We start from the raw sequence: 5,379 nt of genomic DNA on the forward strand, positions 1-5,379 counted from the left end.
AAGGATGAGAGAGGCGGGGAGAGACAGAGAGAGCGAAGGTCATCGAGCGAAGAAAGGTAGTGCTCCCTCTTACTCTGTGTTTTTTCTTCATCTGGGTATTGCTTGCTTCTTCTTTTTTTGTCTCTTTTTTTTTTTGTCTGCATTTTTTCCCCTGAGTAGCCAAACAGAGTTTTTCCTCTTCTGCTGTTCTTTGTTTTTTATTTATATTTAATAATTGTCTAGATGTGATTACAACTTTGGCGCTATAGCGTGAGAATCAATTAATCTTAATTGATGATGTATGTGAAATTTGACCTTATTGTGTAATAAATTTAATAGCAGACAAAATGTTCTGGGACATAATTAAGGAGAATATCTCAATTTGGAAAAGCAATATTGTTGCAGACAAATTATAGTGTACACTTATCCCATATTATCCATATAGTCTAATATGTAATACAAGATGTGGTGTAATAGTTAAACTTTTGGGGAAGTGCAATCAGTCTTCCAAAATTCAAGAAAATGTACACGGAGTCCTGATGGATTGATCTTTTATGTATTGTACTTTTGTTTCTGTTTTTGTAGGATTCAGTTAATGTTAATTGTAGTAACTTGCGGAATGCAAACATTCATTTTTCTGTTTTTCCTTACAGGAAAAACTCCCAGTGTGGACAAGGTTGCAAATACGCAGAGAAATTTTGTGGCTGAGAGTTAAATGCTTAGTGCTCAATGAGTTGCAATTTGCTTGCTGCTACCAGATTTTCTTTATTTTGATCGTTTTGTAATTCGTAACCTATACTTTACAAGCTATTATGCAGTGTGAATATGTGAGTGTTGTTACAATACATCAGATCAAAAATTTCAGAGTTGCATGAAAAACAAAGGTTAATCGCACAAGCATACAACGCACTTTCGCACGCGCTTGCGCGCGTGCTGGAAGGCTAGTATATAGTAAGCGGAATAGAATCAATCCTCTCTTCCTTTGTCTTTGCTTGTCTAGGGATGCAACATATATGCCAACATCTGCATAATTTGTTAATTAGCTTTCAATATTAATTAGTTTTTTTTTTTCGACACCAGTCAATATTAGTTAGTTTGTGTGCTTCTTTTCACGTACTAGCTAGTTATCGAAACCAATTAACAAGCTTATAAACCGTGAAATCAATTAACAAACTTGATGTGTAGTCTTCTGCTGGTGTTGTCGATCTGTTTTTTAAGGTGATGACAAATAACTATATCATCGATCTTGGACGTACTTGAGATCGATCATATACGGTATCTTTATTTTTGAAGCCGATTCAAGAGTTGTCAGCTAGCTCTCTTTGAAGTTTGAACTGGGAAATGTGCCTATACAGCTAGTCATTTAATATCTAGTACACCTATTTTGACTCTATGTTACGTACCTACTGTACAAGCTATGATCCTATGTGAGAAAGAAAGTAGTGATCGAGTAGAGAGAGCTGAATGACTAAGAAAAAAGAAAAAAAAAAAAAAAACAAAGAAAAAAAAGACAGAGGAGTAGAAAAACATTGGCATGATCGAATTTTTCTAAGAAGTGAAAAACTTTTAGTTTTGTTCTTTGAAAATGGTTCGATTCTAAACATTGTGATGTATAGAATACATCATCCATGATATGTTATTATTGTAGGTACATGATCTTAACATCGTCAATTAGAAGCGAGGGACTGAGCCGAAATCGTCAATCCCTTCGAGAGTGACTCACGACACTGTTGAGACTTCTTGGATGATTGCTCGTACTCATATATCTATTTTCTTACATAGATATGTCTCGTAGAGATATTAAATGCATCACGGATAGTGAAAAAACCCCCCACGATTCTAATTAACAAAGCAACAACTATTTCTTGATTGAGTGCATTGTAAATCTTTTGTGATGTCTACGATGATTAGACCATCACTGGTCATTCAAGGAAGCAGTATAAATCGACTCTTGCTGCCTCATGACACCATGATCAATGTTATAGATGCCCTATATGCACTGAGAGGCAATCAAACCGATAATGTGTAAGAACATACACGCCATCAATGAAGTCAATAAGTTGTTAAATTTTAAGCAAACTTATTGAGATTAGGGAATCTCTTTGTGAGAACATACACGTACGTGTATATTTAAACTTGTTGAATTTTAAGAACATATACGTACGCTGATGGTTTTCAAAGGAAACTCCTTGTGAGATTAGGGAACAAAATTTTGTTTACACTTCTTCTTATGAGTGTGAAAGAAACGCATTATGGAGAGACCCTTTAGTCAATCTCGTGGACTATGTGTCACTACAATTCGAACATCATATTACATGTTGCAACTCCATGGCCAATAAAGTAATTTTAGGACACGAACTCATGTAGGCTTTGACATGATCGATTTAGGTCATCATAATCGATGATATGATGATCCGTATGCTAAGACCTAAGATACAATGGTCTTAGAGCAAGATTCTGAGGTTGATAGATTACAATTTCCCAACTTCTTTTCTATGTGAACTTGATTATATTTATATTTCAATTTCAATGAAGAAACCAAACCCACTAGTAAACACACACTAATCTTCGGCAAAAGCTACAAATCTTTGTCGAGAATATAGTACTCCTCAACAGAGAAGCATCGTCATTATTATTCAAGTAGCGAGTGAACCATTACTTCATTCAATAATGTACTACCGTTACATTATATCCACTACAGTCACGCTAGCAAGAGCCTTATAATTGGAGGCCGTCGCAAATCCACGGGCCAACCGGAAATCGCCGGTGCCGCCGACGATAGGAAACTCTCGCCGGGACTGAAGCACCGGATTGCGCCCCAAAATAGTAACACTGCTACCGTTGTGTTGGCCGCCGGTGAAAACAATGGTCATGGCCAAAAGTAGACTGAATTCTTCTTGGGACGCGAAACTATATAGCCTCTGAGCCATGCCTAGGTGCTCCGACGTGATCTCGGGTCCTTTGGTTATGGGGTTGTGGAAGATGTTGACCTGTCTGAACAAGGTGGGGAATGACTGCTTAATGGTCTTAGGTGGTGGAACCACTGTGATTGATGTCTGGCCGGGGCCGGAAATGATGTCGTGAAAATAGAAGTGGAATCGGGTTAGCTTAGGTTTGGATTAGTCGATCATCTGAAACCACTTGTCGGATTCTCTGTTTTCTTCCATGCTACTACTGCGCCCTAGTAATGGTGAGATCATGGACAAAGCTAAGAAGAAAATCACCTTCTCCATTTTCTCTCTCTATTCTTGCTGTGAAAAAGAAATCAAAGGATGAGGATGGAATTTATAGGAGAATTGTGGGATCAGTTACATTGCTGTCTTTATATTTGAATAGTGAGTCCAGTTAGCAGTTTACTCATTAGTGTTTTCATACCTACTTATGCTAATCATACCATGACCCTTTTTCAAATGTGGGAGTAGAAAAGCAGTGCTATATGAGACGAAAAAGAGACGAAAGAAACGAAAAACAACTTGATAGTTTGGTGTTTAGGTTTACTCTAGCAGTAATTATATGGACGTGAAAATTCGTTTATGTTTGGTGCACAACTACAAAAATTAATTCCCAAAAATTATATTACAAGCTGTGTATTTTGCTATGTTGTTGGTAGATGTATCATGTATTCCTCTCCGTTTGTTGATCTTTGTTTATATAGGAGGCTAGTGTTTTAGGGAATGTTTGAACTTATGAACTTGCATCATTTTGTTTGTCGGCAAGTCAATGAACTTATTATTATTTGAATGCACTTGATTTCATTTGAAAGATTTTGATTTGGACACAGGTTTTTGAACATTGAATATACATGCACTACCACAAGAAAGACTTTAGCTGACGAAAATAAAAAAACCAGGCCGAAAAATTATTTTTTCGTCGGCTAAAGTCCACTTTAGCCGACAAAATTTCCCTTCGTCGGCTAATTAAAAATTTTCGTCGGCTATAGTCAACTTTAGCCGACGAAATAAAAATTTTGTCGTCTGAATAATTTTTTTCGTCGGCTATAGTCTGTGAACTTTAGCCGACGAAATTTTTAAAAGTTTAGCCGACGAAAAATATAATTTTGTCGGCTAAAGTGCCTTAATTTCGTCGGCTAAAGTGCCTTATATTTGTAGATCTGGACAACAACTTATCTGGGAAAAAAAAACTATACGTAGAACCTTCAAACGCAAAAAAGTCGTGAAATAAGATATGACCAGAATGGTGAAATACGTCTACAATTAAAAAATCACGGTATTCTGGTAAAGTCTCGGTGCCGATAGTTGCGATCAATGCAATTTACTCTTATTATTTACTATGCTGCAGATTTGGTTTTTGGTGTCTGATTGACTATTGTGATACCTTTCCGGAAGCCTAACGCCATGATGTATGGGCCTTTTTGGCCATCCGAGTCCGTTTAGGGTTTCAAAATGCAATTTTCTTATTTCCGATTAGAGTTGACCGTTTCGATCGAACCCTTAACGTTGTCGAATCTAGTTGAATTTTTTACCATAGACATCTTTTGTCATAATGATCATATCGGACGGTCGAATTTTGGTTTGTAAATTTTAGTCATCGGAATCATGTGTCTACTATTTACCGTTATAATTCCCTATGGGGAGCCCTATCGTCGGAAGGTAAATGTCTCAAAATTTTTATATGGGTAGTTGCGTCTCATCTACGTGAGAGTTTTTTGTGTGGAAGGTTTGACCAAACAACGTAATATAGAGGGAGATATGAGCGTTTTCGTGTGATAAGTGACGATGGATTATGGTTACCCATTTCGATCGAGTCCTTAACGTTATCGGATCCAGTTGAATTTTTTACCATAGACATCTTTCGTCATAATGATCATATCTGACGGTCAAATTTTGGTTTGTGAATTTTAGTCATCGGAATCACAATGTGTCTACTAATGTTGTATAACTTGTTTAGTAGGTTATACAACTTTGTGAACCAACTCTATATAGGAAGAAAAATTATCAAAAATCTCGTGAAATAAGATGTGTTCAGAATGGTGAAATACGGCTATGGTTCAAAAATCACGTAAATCGGGTAAAGTCTCGGTGCCGATAGTAGCGGTCAACCCTATTTACCGTTATTATTCCCTATGGGGAGCCCTATCGTCGGAAGGCAAATGTTTCAAAATTTTTATATAGGCGGTTGCGTCTCATCTACGTGAAAGTTTTTCGTGTGGAAGGTTTGACCAAATACGTAATATAGAGGGAGATATGAGCGTTTTCGTGAATTTATAGACTTTAGTTGACGAGATATTAAAAAAGCCGTCGGCTAAGGTTAAAAATTTTTGGGCGGTAAAAATTTTCAAAGGACTTTAGCCGATGAAAATATATGAAAAGTCGTCGGCTAAGGTCAAAAATTTTTTGGCGGAAAAATTTTTCAAAGGACTTTAGCCGATGAAAATATATG

The sequence above is a fragment of the Fragaria vesca genome, linkage group LG7 (assembly GCF_000184155.1).
Source record: "Fragaria vesca subsp. vesca linkage group LG7, FraVesHawaii_1.0, whole genome shotgun sequence".
Taxonomy (NCBI): Eukaryota; Viridiplantae; Streptophyta; class Magnoliopsida; order Rosales; family Rosaceae; genus Fragaria; species Fragaria vesca.